Raw genomic sequence first — 17,192 nt, 5'->3', positions numbered from 1 at the left:
CTTGGAGAGGTCTACAGCTCTATTCAGAGCTGCTTTTATTCAGGCCTAGAGATAAAGATATATGACTCAACTAAACCCAAGGCTTGTAATAACACAGTCAGTTCAGCTGGGGAACATTTGGTCTTCATTCAGCGCCTTTTTTCGGTTTTACATAAAACAGGTTGGAGATTTAAATTATCGTTATATACAAAACATGGACAAAAGGCAGACTGTAAGGATAATAATATTGAAAAGCTGAGCAGAAGAGCCATTTCTGGACATTACAGCAGATTTATCAAAAATCTTTATTACAGATTTGTTAGCCATTTATAAGGACAGGTCAAGCATTCTGAACAGTGAAAAGCATGGACTCAGTGTCACTTGTAGATGATTAAAAGGGGAAAACTTCCTACCAAAGACGGTGTAAGAGCTGAAGATGTTGGCTATGTTCACACTGTAGCCTGAAGTGACCCAAATCAGATATTTTTGCCCTGATGCGACCTGTATCTGATGATCCCCAGACCACTTGGATCCAGACTCGAACCCATGGAAATATTAGTCGATTCCTAAGCCTAATTTGAAAAAAATAAAATTAAATAAAATAAAAAATGCAGCTTGGGAAGCTGAAATACCAATGTGCAAGGCTTGCTGAGATTAGAATTACAACTAATCCAGGCTTGGCACTGATTGACTGTACCCCTAAGAGCAGAAATAAGCTTTAGCTTCTTAACACTCTTTTAAGAAGCTAACACTTCTTAAATAAGTGTTAGCTTGTCTAAGCTAACACTTATTAGCTGAAATAAGCCTGTAAACATATAAGCTAATAAATAAGTTTAACTAAGATGCTAAATAAGTGTTAGCTTCTTAACACTTATTTCTGTTCTTGGAGGTACATCAATATACACACTGATGTATATTAAGGTATATTTGGTGTTTGAACTATGAAAATAGATAGCTATTGATATTTTTAGAAGTGGTGTCCAGTTTTTGCAGATTTTACCTATTTTTAAGGAGCTGTGATCTCTAACCTTAATGAATACTGGGAGCCCATTGTAGAACAAAACATAGCGATGGATTAACTGCTTAGTTAAAGTCCAGTTCTGTATTCAATTGAAAAAGTTAAACACTTTCCATCCAGTCTGATCAAACTATATTCTGCAAATTTTATTGAAGGAAACATAATTTTTCATCTACATCACAATTATTCCCAACTTTTTGTTTATTTACCACCTAAAGAAACCAGTCTTCTAAAACTCTGTGCATAAAGAATGAAAATCTAAGACAGCAGAAACCCTAACGCTGGGATGAAGCTTTCTGGAATTTTACTCACCACTCAAAATGCACCTTGCAGTTTTTAGAAAGCAACATATTGTAATGGCAACCTTTGACACAAGCAAAGCCTCAACATTTTGCATTTGTTGTAGCACACAGACACTGACTCAACCTCACATATTCTCCACTACTGTTTCTGGATTGGACTGCTTTAGTGGCCATGATAATTATCTCAGCAAGGTTGCAAATGGGTGTCCTCTGCTGCGTGCCTGAATGTCGGCAAAGCGCCACAAAGGACAACCTGACAAGAAAGCGCATAATAAGCACACAGCTCACCAAGCCGACTTTAAAACAACTGGTCCTGACACTCCAACATTCATGTCTGATGAGTGCTCATTATATGTGTTTGTTGTCCGTGTGGGCATGCGGGGATGATTCGTGACAATAGACTATGACTCACTTTACAATAAGCACAGTTAAGGAAATAACTTCCTGCCAGACTTTATGTTGCATGAAATGTTCTGTCTAGTTTTTTTAATCTCACTGGAGTCACACAGGGCGAGGTGTTTGTGAATCATGTGCACTCATTCCCACCTTACCCTTTTCTACCTTTAAAGTTCTTTTATTATCACTGAATTTCATTTGAAATTGATATTCTATTTTTAAAAAAAACAGCAAATAAACAGACATAAGTCATGGTAAACCACTTAGCATTCTGTGAAGATCTTGTCAATCTGTCATTTAATCCCCAGCAGCACCTTCTCGGCTGTGAGGACATCAATAAGCTATCTCCAGCAGCATTGGCGTAGACTGCAGAATAGATAATTGTTATCCTGATGGCCATTTGCCCATGGGTCTAAGAGGCTGGATCTATGGCTGGAAGATACTGGAGCCAGATAAGACAGAGCATGTCTTTTCTCTACATTGGTTCAAATGTTTTATTCTGTTTTCATAAGTGTATTTATCTATCACACCTGATTGATGCCCCATTTGATCCATTAAATTTTATATGATACCTTTCAGAGACATAAGAGCTTCTGTTTTGATTCTGTTTTCATGTTTCCCATGAAGTTTAAGGATGTATTTCTTTGTAATCGTTCTTTCAGAAACACATTTTTAAGGTTAGAGACAGATGCTGGATGTGAAGGCCTAGCTCACAGTCTCTGCTCTAAAAAGTCTCAAAGGTCTTCAGTTGGATTCCAGCAACTATAAAATTGCATAAATTTAAATTATAAAAATAAATTTGCTTAATGGAAACACAGCAATTAAAAAAAAAAATCTATTAAAAGTTTTTGCACTAGAGGTGGTGATGAGGTGGATAACAGATGTATTTTATAAGACAGCAATGGAAACAATTTTTTCACATCACACGAGTCACATGATCAACAGCTGGAAGTTACCGTATTTTCTGGACTATAAGCCGCTACATTTTTCCTAAGCTTTGAACGATGTGGCTTATAGCCCAGTCTGGCTTATATGTGGATTTTTCTTCCACCACCAGGGGCCTCTTTAGCAGGAAGTGAATCATAAGTATAGATATTAGGATCCAATACATGGCAGTAGTGCAACAATAATGGATGCAAGCTGTCTTTTTCATTTAGCACATGCTAGCAGACACAAAGGATCAGCACTTTTACTGTTGCAGTTACCGTTCGGAAACTACCATAATCAGTTCAGTTAAATCTAAACTTGGCAACTTTTTCTTTTTCAACCATAATAAATATGATATTCAATTGACCTGTTATGACTAAAATTTTGGGTGTCCGCCCCCCTCTGCTGGTGCGTGCTGCTGCATCGTTGTGGAAAACCTGGAGTGGAAGAGATACATGGGGCTTATAGCCCGGTGCGGCTTATATGTGTATGTTTTTTTTTTTTTTTTTTTTTTTTTTAACTTTGGGGTGTGACTTATAGTCTGGAAAATACGGTACTACTGCTGGAAATGACAGATAAGACAACAGGAAGCAGTAGGAGGAAGATGGCTTGCTTTTTCAGATAATGTCCAGTTGGCCCCACCAGAGCTCTCACAGCATCACAGTTCATAAAAAAAATTTGTGTCACTCTAACATTACTCTGCTGTAAAATCAACAATTCCAATTTCCCCAAACGTATCCCATCCCAAGTAGGCGGGGCTTTTTGCTCCAATGCCTGAATAAGACGCCAACGTCTCCTCTGATTGGCTGATAGATGATGACTGAATTATGAATAAATCTTCTGTTTTCATCTGTTACTGCCATGGTTTTTAATGACTTATCACATGAAGCAGCTTATCAAATGTGATTTTAATTTAATTTCTTGTTTAATGGAAACACTCCAATTGTGAAATTATGTTTTTTCAACATCAGCAAAATATTAAATAAGATTTGCTCACATTTGTCATAGAAACACAGCTGATGTCTTCATGAGCTGTGCTTTGAACAGTTTTGGGTAATCCTGTTGGAACAGAATGAGGCCATTCCCAAACTGTTCCCGTCTAAATGAAGAACATATTATCTAAAATATCTTGGTATGCCCCATTGTTAAGAGTTCTTTCACTGGAACTAAGGAACCAATGAGTCCAACTCCTGAAGAACAGCCCCACACCATAATCCTCTTTATACTAACTTTACTTGACACTCTAGCTGTGTTTCCATCAATGTTTTTCATGTGCAATTTGAAGTATCAAATTAGAAAAGGTTGGTGGAAACAACATTTTGAAATAACTTCCTAAATTTTGCAAAAATGTTTTCACATTCCCTCGACATGGCTTTTGGCTTTTCTGAAAAAGAGTAAATGCGCTAAAGTGAAGATGGAAACACATTTTCCAAAGAAGTCAGCAAAGTCGGATTTTATGCGGCCTCTCACATCGTGACTGACTTGCTGTCACTGTAATACCACTTACGGTTGCCTGTATTTCATGACTGGACTAGGTGGCATCCAATCACAGCGCTGTATTGGGATTAACTCCTGAGAGCAACCCATTCTTTCAGAAATGTGTGTTGACACAGTTTTGCTAGGTTCTGGTTTATGTCTGTGCCCATGGAAGTTAGATAAATACCTGAATTTAATGTTTTGGATGAGTGATTCAATACTATTGGCAATAGAGTGTATCTGCTGTGTGCCAGGAAAAATTCTCAGCCACAATTCAGAAACATCAGTTTTTTATGCTTTTGGAATCCATAAATAGCAAAGCTAATAAATTACAATATCACTGACTTTGATGGAATAAACATTTCTCTAAATGTTAAATATTATGGCTCACTAGCTAATTGAGTTCCATGCATAAGTTTCTTAAAAATTATGAAATGTCACATCAGACAAATCACAAAGGACTTTAATGCAGAAATGCAACACTATGGAAATGTTATGGCCTATGGCCTTGACAATTGACAATCATTGACAGCCTCCACCAGGAGGGTAAGCCACAAAAAGTATTTCCTACTGAAGCTGGCTTCCCAGACTGCCATAAGCATTTAATGGAAAACTGAGTGACAAGAGGAAGTCTGGTAAGAAAATGTACACAAGTAGCTAACATAACCACGTCCTTGAGAGAAATTTGAAGCAAAGCTTTTTTATGAAGATAGGTTATTTTTCTCTTTTTCTTTTTCTGAGTTTTGGGAGTTCCAAAGTTTTGACTATGGCGACGTGAAGCATTTACTGGTAAGAGGAACAGGTGAGTACAAGTGCCAAATGTTGTAATTGTCAAGGATATAAAGAGAAGATGAATATAGACCATTTTCACTTTTTTAGTAAATACTAGTATTTACTAGTATTTAGTAAATACTAAATACTAATATTTAGTATTTCTTAAATAACTGTTAAATATATTCTGTTTGCATTAATGCTTGTTATATTGATTACAGCAATCACTTTTACTACACAGTGATTGTTTTTAACAAGAGAAAGTAACACCTCCCCCCTCATTCCCAAAACCAAATCCAAAAGGGAAACAGTGCTTTAAATAGTTCATTAAGTAAAATATGAATCATAATTGTTCTCATCTGTGACCACAACAATGTCAGTGTCAAACACTATAATTGTCAAACTTGTTATGTATTTATATTGTGGCTCTGCTTTAATCTCTGTCAGCTCTAGCTCTGATTCTGAACTAAATAGCATCTGTCTTCAAAAGGAAATTACACCACTTTGCCCTGACATTCTGACACCCGGCTCCTTTTCAGTGGGAAGTAAGTCCATTACACATTTTGAAAGGGTGACACAGATATACTTTGTGCTCAGTGTAAATTTTGCTGTCTAAATTCAATTGTTTGTGAATAAAAGTCTGGAGATATCATAAATGTGTTGTGACTAATCAAACTTATTTAAGTAACTGAGGGCTTTGTACATTAGACTAGTACAAACTGTAGGCCTGAGGCGCTAGAGCGCTCTGGCCCCAGACACTTTGGCTAGTTCTGCTTGCTTAAGCTACAGCTGCGCCGACATAAAATGGGCTAAAATATGTTCTGTTCAACAGATGTTTTTGTGAAAAACGTGGAAGATTAGATTGAGTTTTAACTGAATTCTATAATCACTAATATTTATGCATACTTTGGGTGTAACAGTACACTACAATCACAGTTTGGTATGTCCTGCTTTCATAGGTGCAGTATTATGTAAAGTTGACTCTTTTGAGTTTTACATAATAAAGCTCAAAAGAGCTTTATTACATTGTCATAAAGTTATTCCTCTTCAAAAACATACCTGAAGTGTTGCTTTGATTTGTTTGTGCATGTTTGAGAAATCCTTTAACCTCCTGTGGAAACCATTCAGCTGTACAAAACACCTGGGTGGACCCAGGCTTGACTTGAAGACGCAGCTCCTCCTCATAGCTGCAGTTTCCAATCTACTGAGTTTCTGCCTCACAGAGCAGCCGTCTCCCGCCAACCCCCACTCAGCTCCTTCAGACTAACCAGCAGCAATTAGCAAACATCTGGTGGAACTGCTCATCTCCTGAGGTTTTAATACTCCTACTACTTCTTTTCTTAGTGCAGAGCTGGTTAAAACATTGCAGGGTTAATAGAAGAGCCATGTTGTGATGACTTCCTGAAGGCAGAGTTTCAGAAAGAGCAGGAGTTTCTTAAAATGACAGAAGCCCAATTTCAAGCCCTTAAAATACAAAGTAAATTTTTTATGACAACAGAAGTTGATTGTGCTATAAAATGGCTAACATATAATATTGCCCCTTTAAAGTCACTTCAATAAAGATGTATGCTTAAAAACAACATTATTTTCAACAGAATATTTTTGGATTTAGAACAAAAAGAGACTTAAAACTTACAAAAAGAGAAAAGCATAGAAAGAAATAGGGACTTGGTCCAATTTCTCTTGTTTTGCAAATAAAGTAGCATAAACATACATACATATTGCCTGGATAGGTACCTTATAAAATGTCAATGGTCAATATCTCCAATCCTTATTGATGTTTGTCAAAGTGACAAAGGTGCTTTCTGATTAGCTCCAGCTGATGCAGCTTTAGTGTTGCAGAGAAGTGGGAGGACTGGCATCAGAATCAGGGTCAAGACAAACAGAGTTTGCAGTGGAAACAGCTGAGAAGCTGTCACCTGGTAAAACAATGAGCAAGAAATATTCATCAGGGTTTCTCAGCCGCAGGGAAATAATAGGACAGCACAGAAAGATGGCTGCCAGTGTTTCTCAAGGTCGGGACTCGGACATCATAATGCACTCATTACTTACAATGCTGCACACGCAGAGCCCCGGCTTTAAGGACACCGCTGTCTTACACTGTTAGATTAGATATACTCTTCCTTTATGGCTGTAGACAGACAGTCACAGAGCCTCAGTTTAATAAGAGCTGTTGAAGTTCTCTAGAGGTGTGACTGCAGCTCAGGGTCATTAAGGTCTGATTTCTGCTGAGCCCACCGGCAGATGAAGCTCCCCGTAACAAGTAGCCTCCTCCAGAAAGTTTTATGAAGTTGTAAATATTTCCCAGCTTATTTCAAAGAATAAATCCAGTACATAATTTAGACAGACTACAACTCTATATAGCTGTTGTAAAACCCTGACATACTGCATGTTAAACTGTTTAATATGACTCATTATGCCAAATATTCAATAGTTATTGGATAATGACAGACGGAGGACAGGAAAGACAGAAGGAGAGATAAGTGTTTCATTGTAAAAGGTTTTGCCATCTTTTTTTGTATTTCCAAGTTATACTTTAAGTGCTATTTACAAGGATTTTTGAAACGTATCAGAATGGTTTATCTCTTTTAATTTCTTTTTTATGGAACATATTTTATATCTTGCCTTGTTATTGACTGACCTGGATTTCATTTTGGAGTTTTAGCCAGAGATGCACTGAATAATTTGTGTTATGTATTGAGTATTAGTTCTATCATCCAAATTCAACACAGTAACAATATATTTTTTAACCCTCCTGTTATGTTGCGGGTCAAATTGAGCTGTTTTAAAGTTTAATTTTTTTTAAATAATAGTTGGAAGTATTTATTTTTATTTTTTTTTGCATGAAACTTTTTCTATTTGTCTTAATAGGTGCACTCAATACAAAAATTGAAAATTTATTCATTTTACACATTTGTAACCCCCCCTGCGTCTACATGTTACATCAATTCTGTTCGGGTCAATTTGACCCGGCAGTCAAGTTAAAGTGCAAAAAAAGATTCAAAATGTCCAATTCTATATGTTTCCTTGCAGCTATGAACCATATTTCACCACACACACACAAACACAACACACCACACACACACACGCAGACACACACAAGCCCACTTTCTCCCTACTCTCTTTACTTCACTATGAACTGCGAGAAAGCAGGTGTTCATACAACTTTTGATGGGAACCTTTTCTGTTCCCGTGGGCAAACTCCACCCACACTGAGTGACACTCAGTAGAAGTGGAGGAAAACATAAATACTCTCTGCATGACTCATTTATCTTGATTTTAATCAGCGGGTCAGTTTGACCCGGAACAGTATGTGTGTCTGAAGTTCAATTATAAAGATCACCCATTGAAAAAAAAAAGTAATATAAAAAAAATGACCAAAGATCAATTTCAAGGAAATTATTGTTTGTTTTTTGTGTCTAGGTTTTTTTCAGTGGACATAAAAAATGTAAATTCCATTTTTTATGTCCAAATGAGTAATTGAGTAAGTTGTCATTAATCCTTAACATAACAGGAGGGTTGATGTAAAATTCCATTTTAATAATAATTTTGATTTAAATATGACTTTAATGTTAATAGTCTGAGTTCATGTTGCGTTTTTCTGGTCAGACTGACACACACATTCAGACACAGATTGGTAGGTGAGGTGAGTCAGACTCATAACCCAGCCTGGTTGTTAAATCATCCCAGGGTTGGAATGATCCATATTTGACCCTGTGATCAACAGGGAACCCAAACAGAGTGTACCCCGCCTCTCACTTGTTGACTGTTGTGACGTGACCTTGAACAGCATTAAGCAGCCGGTGATGCATTTCTTATTATTCAGTTTGACTGCAGCTGTGATCTGTTTGGTGTTCCAAAGTTTAATGATGGGAAGTTATGATGATAAATAAAAGCAGTAGTAAAGTTGAGTCCAGGTAGATCTTCTCATGTCACACTGTGCTGCGTGATAAAACAATAATGACATCTACTGTGATACACAAGTGATCAATATCAATAAAAATACGTCAGATAGAATTTTGATAATGTCAATGAACTCCTATCCAGAATCACACAGCATTCTGGGGGCTGTAGGAAGAATAAAGGCTCTAACCAGTTAACCTCTCATGGCCAGCTTAACAAGGTGGGTGCCATCTTCTCACTCACTCGGTCTTTGGTCAGTTAGTTCATCAAACTCTTGTATGTCCCCAAGTGTGTGGGAGCAGTTTTATGTTTTGCCACCGTGGGCCATAGCTGCTTAAAAATCATAAAGAAAAAGATCAGGGTGGAAGTGAAATGAGAAAATTAGTACAACATCAAGAGGAAAGTGAAGATAAAAGAGAAAAGGTCAAGTCACTAGTTTGGCTAAATTTTGGATATTTAAAGCAAAAAAACAAGTGAACAATTATCGCTAAACTGATATGAAATGCTTATAGTGTGATCTGTTTTTCAGCCATGACGCCCACCTCCATGTCATACTGTGGAAATTATGAAGCCATCTACCTCAAGTAGACCAACTGCAAAACCAGCTTAGAACTAAGGGAACAACAATGACAGGATGTTTTTGTACAAAGTGCTGTGTGACGACTTACTGGCAGCTAAGATGAATAACAAGTGTCTGCCACTCAACCCCCCTCTAATTTCAAGTGCCTACACACTCTACAGGAAGACCAAAGGCAGATGGTCAAATCAGTCAACCAGAAGAAGGTAACCGGCCTCAACTGAATACCTGTGAAAGTGCTAAAAGTGTGTTCTCACCAGCTCTAAAAAACTTTTTATCTCTCCATGACACATGCTTTCCTTCTACCATTCCTGACCCCTGACATCATCATTCCTGTACTGCAGAATAATCAGCTACTGACAGTCTTAATGACTGCACTCATGCAATAGCACTCATGTTGTTCGCTATGAGCTGCTTAGAGAGGCTGGTCTCACAGCACATCAAGCCCAATTTCCCCCCTATTAGCTTGGACACAGACCAGTTTGTTCACAGCACACCTGGTCCTCACATGTCACTGAAGCCAAAAGTTGTGTACATTGTGTTAATCAGTTAGCATTGTTTGAAAGGTTTGCACACACACACAATGAATTTGACTTTTGGTTGCTTTTAATGAGGGCATCTTAAATGTAAAATACAGTGATCCCTTGTTTTTCACAGGGGTTGCATTCCGAAAATAACCAACGATAAGTGAAATCCATGAGTTACCTTTAGTTTTTACAACATAATTAAATACTCTACATTGAAACCAAAGAACAAAAGCTGTTTTCAGGTCAGTGGATGTGTGTGTTCATCAATCGGGCCTTAATGTGATTTGGAGTCATGTCATTAAAGCGTCTCCTCCAACCTGCCCCGCGAGATTCACAGCTGTATCTACGGCAGAGCGATGGATCTCGTCAACCGAGCCTCCGGTCAGGTTTTGCGTTGATTCTTGCCACAGTTTTTTCCAGCAGGCATTCAGCGTTTCAGTTTTCATCTCTTGAATGGCCAAGCTCTGTATTAAATACCGTAACGTTATTGGCACACTGGAAGAGAAGAAGCGGAGACGCAGAACACAATGCACTGTTGAAAAAAAAATGGCCCAAAAATATACTGTGGTAAAGCTAGCCGGCTCTTTGAACAACAGGTGTTCTGACTATCTGTCATACCCGTCAATCATTTTATAAGAAACGTAACATCGATGTACGCATGCGCATTACCATGAGGTATGCTGGATTGACGAGGTATGATAGATAGAACACCGGCTAGCTTAACGCAGTAAAAAACATCTGCAAAGCAGCGAGACCGCGAAAGGTGAACCGTGTTATAGCAAGGGATCACTGTACAACCAAAAGTGTTTTCTTTCTTGGCCATATGGATAAGTACATTGTTTTTTCAAAACAGAAAGAATTAGTGCATATATGAATTGTATCAATCGGAGCACTCCTGTGCAGTCTGGATTTTGCAAAATCTAAAGGTAAAAATGTAAGCAGTTTGTGTCCAGGATGTGTGGGATGTGCAGAGATGGTATCTGTCCTCCTCCTGACTTGTAAAAGTCCTGGATGAAGGGAAGGTCAACCCTGCTGATCCTCAATGGCCTTGTTGTACTTTGAACCTTTTCTTTCTTGTGGGTGAAACAAAACACACAGTGATGGACGGACGATGACAAGCAGAGTAACAACTGTATGGAAGATGTGTGAGATCCATCACAGGTTCTAAGAAAAGGAAACTGGAAGTCCACAGTAGATTCAGTGTTACTTAAGACTATCAAAGGATGCTTTATGGTCCATTTAGTACCAGCTTTCTTCAGTTTCCTGATGATTTACCAGTTGGACTAAACTCAAAGAAACACAGAGTACCTACATTGTTAAAAATTCAGAGTAGAAACAAACCCAACATTGTTTATTTTGTGTGTCATGCTCTGGGTCAAACATGGACTGAAGCAGGTCTAGAAGCACAATGAGTTTTAACTTTTACGAATCCATTTTCTACATGTGCTTTATATTTACTGGGTTCCTGATGCTGTGTCGAGTGGACTGTGGCCTTGAATAACAGGCCTTCCTTTGGACATGATTGGCAGCACAAAACAGACAACCACATGAAATGTAGGACGTTCCTTTAATTTAATGCTAATATTTGAAGTTTTGAATACGTTTTAGAGACACCATGCATGCACAGAAAGCAGGAAAGGCAAGATTCAAAACCTTGGCCTTATTATTAGTTGTCAAAACAATTTGTTGGTATAATCAAAACTGGAAGAAAGACACTCAACTGCCTCTCCTCCGCAATGAGAATGGCATTATAACTAGAGTTGGTTTTATTTCCTTGGCTAAATGAACAACCTGAAGCAAACAACCGGAAAAAAAAAAATTGAAAAAAAAAAAAACAGAATGAAAACAAGGGCGGTTGCTGAATACACTGCAGCTAGAAGTACCTTGTGTTTAATTCTAACATTAAAACTGTTACACAATACTGTTTCAAACCGTGGAAGATGTTGGGTAAAGTTTGATCCAGTTTTTGCAGATTTTAAGATTCTGAGGAATGCTGAGGTTCCATCTGGACCAGTATGTGGTTTGAACGACACAGTTTCTGGGTTCAAACTGATACATTTCTGACCGGTTCCTCTCTGGGCCTGCTGCCACCTTGACTGTTGGTTCTTCACATCAAGCTTTAGCAGATTCAGATACTATTTTCTAAAAACTGAAAACAATGAACAATCTTCCATTTGACTGCTTTTTGGGACGCTTTCACCTTCGGCTTTATCCCACAATCACATTATGAATTCAGATACCTTATTTCTGGGCTGCATGATATCAGAACATGGCCTACTGATGACAGCGATAAACAAAAGCATAAATTTCTCTTGTTGTCAGGCTAGTTTGAATTTATTGTAGAGATGCCATGTAATGAGAAAGGCATTTATATAATTAGCTAAGTATTTTTCATAATTTTAACAATAGTTTGAAATATTATCGGGCCCTAATGAAAGCAACATTGTTGTCTAATGGAATATGGCAGAATAATTGGTCTGTTCTACATAAACAGTAATAAGGAAGGGCATCAATGCCAGCTGGGATCCTACTGACTTTTGATCTGAAAAGATTTAAGCTTCCTTTAATGGATCCTGCCTGGAGGGCATCTTTAACATTTCTGCCCCGGTTTTAATGGACAGCCTGCTTAGCTGGTCCATCCATTCTTCCATCTGTTTATCTGCTGCTGTGATAGATGGGCTGTGGAAGACCCCCCTCCACCCCACCTCACCCACCCCAAACAGTGAAGCTACAATCACTCTCCCCATCACTACTGATAAAGCAGCTCGCCAAAAACACAAGCTCACAATGGCAGCGGGTCTTCACAGCAAACTGGGTTAATGATGCAGGAGGACTGCCTGTCAGTCTCTGGACTCACAGAGGTCCGGCCTCGCGTTTGACTGTCTGCAACAAGAACACGCTTCTCACCAGTCTGCTGGTCCGGAAACGAGGGCAGAGAGGCAACTTTCAGAACACCATGAGGGGCATTACTGCTTTAATTACTATTTTAGCTTTAGCACTTTAGCCCAAACACTCAAAAGAGAAGATACACCCTCAAAACTTCAATGTATTTTACCAAAATTATATGTCATAGATTGCCTAATAGTGCATGATGGTTATCTGAAGGAAACAGACACATTGGACAGTAGGCAAAAACTGGAAACCTAATCTGGCCACATGATAGCCAGTAGTCATGGATTCAATAATTCTGGATTTTACATTATAAAAAACTTGAAAGAGGAAAATCTGTTTTAAAAAACACGTTTAAAAACGTGTACAGGAGACATAGAAGATGGGCCTGGTTAGATCAGGCTGCAATAACCTCACATTAAAACCAACCTGCATGATCAAATATGTCTCATTTGATCATATGACCATCATAATTTGGGGTGCTAAATACAGGTCAACTCTGTAAAAACACAGGTTAGAAATATTATGCATGTATACTAAACTGTGTGGTTGTAATGTGGAAAAAATTCTGAAAGGTTCAAGTAGTAAAGGTAGTGTTATACCTTGAAACTTATTTTGCTGATTAAAACGTGAACAAATTAATTCACAATTTGTGATACATAAAGTAATATGATGCATAGCATTCATGTTGTATCCTGACTCTATATTTTGCATGTGTAGTTGATTGAAGAGTGACCAGAATCGTTGGCTCTTAGAGCTGGTCAAAATGAGTTTTATGCTGCATTTTATTGTGATTTATTCCAAAGACTGCCTTAAGAAAAGTAAAATTGGAAGTCCAGATCTGATCTGACTGTCTGTCACAGCCAGAACCTGCAGGAGGAGGAGGACAGGTCCCAGTGTCCTGACCCAAAGCGTGTGTGCCTGGTGGACCACAGGCAGTGAATCTCTATCAGCACAGTCGCAGCATTTGCATAACGTAGCATGAGATTGTGCATGTTTACTGCTGGGTCACTCTTACATAACTTTCATAGTAGTTTTAAAATTTGCTGTGCATTTATCTGTCATGGCTCTCTCTCTCATTTCCAGTTATTACAGCTAGACTCATTACCAAACCAAATGACAAACACATCAGTTCTGAGCTTACCCCCATTCTCTGGTCTCTAATAGATTTCAGTTTGATATTAGAGTCTAACTGTAGTGTTGTGGCAGCATGATGGTTTCCCTTGTGGCCCCACAGGGGAAAAGGTAAAGATATAGGAGCTTGCCTTAAGTAATTATTTCCTTAATAATGATCAAACAGTACTAGCTCCACTGGCAGATTAGTACACAATGGAAAAATGTCCTGTTACAAGTGCAATAATATGCCAGTGTGTGTCACAGCAATTATAAGAAGTAATAAATAGGTCTTATGGTCATTTTGTGAATAAGGTTACAACCTTATTCACAAAATTTCCACAACATACCACAAGTCCACACCTACTAAGATGTGTTTTTGGATAACCTGAAAAATTCAAAGTGTGGCAGAGAAGCAGAAACAGCAAAGGACCTCTTCACACAGGAAGACAACCAGTTCCATCCTGCAATTTTTATTTTTTTTTTTTCTGAAGATATTTCCTTTCTAATTTGGAACATTTTACAGAATGCCTTGTTCTTATTTACGATATTAGTACACTCGCTACATGAGTTCGTCCCTCAATAGAAACCCTCAGTGCCTTTCTCTCAGTATGTTGCCCAGCCAAAGAGCCCAATCATACAAATGTGACGCTCTCTGTGGGCTAGCTTCCAGGAAATCTTCCTGTTTCCCACAACACATTGCTTCACATTATTTCATTGAACACACACAGAGCTGAAGATTTAGGGCTTACAGCACGAGACCGACAGAAGTACTGCTGGCTTGCTGAAATCACTACGGCGAGGCAGGTAATTACGATTAACTGTGAAATTGTGTCATGATTTTCATGCTGCTATTAATTACCTCGTTGCTTGCACTGGCTAGGAGAAACATAATACCTGACTGCGTCCCTCTAACTTTGCCGTGGAGATTATTTATCATCATGGGTTGTAATTATACCCGGGGCTCGGCGCTTTCAAATGGATTTGCTGCGGAGCTGATAGCATAAATGTTTGATGAGATGTTTTCACTGATGTGTGACTAGCTTTCTGTTATTGCCAGAGAAAGGCTCACAGGTTCCTCTCATCGCCGGCTGTGTTCGCCTCAATCATGGCTGATAAGATGATGGATCCAGGAGAAGGACTTTACGTCACGTACTGGACCTGCACGCGCTCCTCATTTGTCAAAGGTCAGCTGTGTGAAGCAGGTTGTGAACGATTACTGCATACAGCCCTTCTTCCGTCAAAACACGCCCCCAGGGTCATTAATGTGCCGCCGTTGGAAGAAAACAGTGCGTTTCGCTGGGGCCCAGGCTGTGTGTCAAACAAAGTCAATTTATTTCTGAAAGGCAAATGAACAAATACCACCTGTGAGTAATACAACAGTTTGAGGGGTTTTTTTGTAACACGCTTGATTTAATGGAAGAAAATTTCAACTAACAAAAAAAAATTAAACAGTGGAAGTCAAGTTTCCAAAATAATTCCAACTTTAGAGTGGATGAAAATGCTGTTAAAGTTGTAACACAGCAGAAGCAGAGAAGTCAAGTGAGAGGAACGTGAGCATATTGAACTCTTTCCACTCATTAGCCTGTTAAAAACCAGCCTGTTCTACGCTTCACTTCGTCCAGAGGGTCTGGACACTCATGTATTGAGAAACTATTACTTCCTCGAGGGGTGGACTTTGTTGAAGTTTTAAATTTGACCTAATTGCTAACGTTTGGCCATAACATCTGAAATGCCCTGGTTTGACGCTGTTATGCTTACTGGAAATGCAAACATATGTCACAATATTAAGTTGCCACAATATTTCTCTTCAGGATGAAGTATATCTCCTTACCACTTACTCACAGCTGCTTTGTGTAGTGGACTTTGACTATGCTACTATTATGGATATTTGTCAGAATTTTAATTAGGGGTTATAGATTTGAATTCTCATTTTTGGAAATGTTTTTTTACACATTGTCTTAAGTTGCTGACACAAGGGATGTAAACTAACTAATGTTGCATTCACACCAGCTTTGTTTAGTCTGCTTTAATGAGAACGTCTACCTAGATAGTCCGATTCGCTTTGGGAGGTGTGAATGTGCAATCCAACTATGATGTGGACCAAAAAAGCTAATTCTGGTCTACCAACAAACCTTGGTCTTGGTTTGGTTAAAATTAACTCTGGCGTGGTTCAAATGCTTGTGGATGCAAGCAGAGCAAAGACTGCTCTAAAAGCAGAAGTGGACTACAACACAGGGCATTCTGGGTAAATAAAATCAAAGCAAACGTAACAATCTAGAGCTGGTGGGAGAAAGAAAAAAATAGAAATCCTACAGTTTCTGAAATCTGATGTCACTAAATTTTTGTTTCCATTTTGTGAAGAAGGTGTGCTCAGTGTCTTCTTCAGATGTTTTCATGTTGTTTTCTATAGTGGTTCTTGGTGCAGCGCCCCTACAGTTGAGCAGGGGGGTAAGGTTGCTCAAAGGGTTTGGTTCATTTGACAGAACAGAAAATGTAACAAGTGTTGCAATTTTAGCCTCCAGTCGAACCAAGTCTAGTCTATCAGGTTGCTACCATGGTTTCCGGTGGTATATCAGCAGACATGGTAAATCCGGTGTTATTAGGAGTATGGAGTATGATCAAACACTTCAAGCTAATTATTTAAAACTTTCCATACAGATGCTGGGAGGAGTGGTGAGCAGTGTAGTGAGTGTTAGACCAGTTGACTGTCTTTGATCTTGTTGAAACCCAAAACCACCAGACAGGGACATAATAGTTTTGGGGTTGCAGAACACGTCTAAAGAAGTCCATGAATTTTTCATGCTTTGTTCTTCTGTCCTTTGTTTTAAACCTCAAGAAACACATTTTCACACATATACCTCATCTTCATGGTAACGATGATGACCCACATAATCACTTAGCAGTGATGGATTTGTAGAACTGCCAGAGGTCCTATAAATCAACGCCTGAATTTGTCTGGTACAGCTAAGCTTCGACCTTGAAGACAGGTTGTTTAAATTTAAATTCTGAGTTACAAGGTTAAGACTAATAACAATAAAAGCTGCTAGAAATCAGTTAGCTCATTGGATGAAGTAGTTGATCATCAGTTGCTCATATTGCTGACTTTAAACATGATAAAGTTGGTGATGATATTAATTATGCAATGCTAACCTGAAGCTTGGAGAATTCCAACTTTCTATGAGCGTAATAATATTAGAGATAAAATCACTGGAAAATTTAGCATAATAACTAATGTGTTCTGAATTTCCATGCCTCGTATTATAATCATATTGATTAAAAATTAATTCAGTGTGTCAACACAAAAAAAGTGA

General features: G+C 38.4%; 1 long non-coding RNA gene across 1 annotated transcript; it reads left to right on the top strand.

Annotated features, from left to right (window-relative positions):
* Nucleotides 1-1,066: 1,066 nt before the first annotated feature.
* Nucleotides 1,067-16,052, top strand: LOC107837153 (uncharacterized). Its single transcript, XR_001663146.1, has 5 exons — nucleotides 1,067-1,081; nucleotides 3,924-3,927; nucleotides 8,511-8,519; nucleotides 11,865-11,874; nucleotides 15,991-16,052. It is a non-coding gene; the product is annotated as an uncharacterized LOC107837153 (long non-coding RNA).
* Nucleotides 16,053-17,192: the final 1,140 nt, after the last annotated feature.

This window comes from Poecilia formosa, unplaced genomic scaffold (assembly GCF_000485575.1).
Source record: "Poecilia formosa unplaced genomic scaffold, Poecilia_formosa-5.1.2 Scaffold118, whole genome shotgun sequence".
Classification (NCBI taxonomy): Eukaryota; Metazoa; Chordata; class Actinopteri; order Cyprinodontiformes; family Poeciliidae; genus Poecilia; species Poecilia formosa.
Note: the sequence above shows the minus strand (reverse complement) of the source record. Positions and strands in the feature narration are given on the sequence as shown.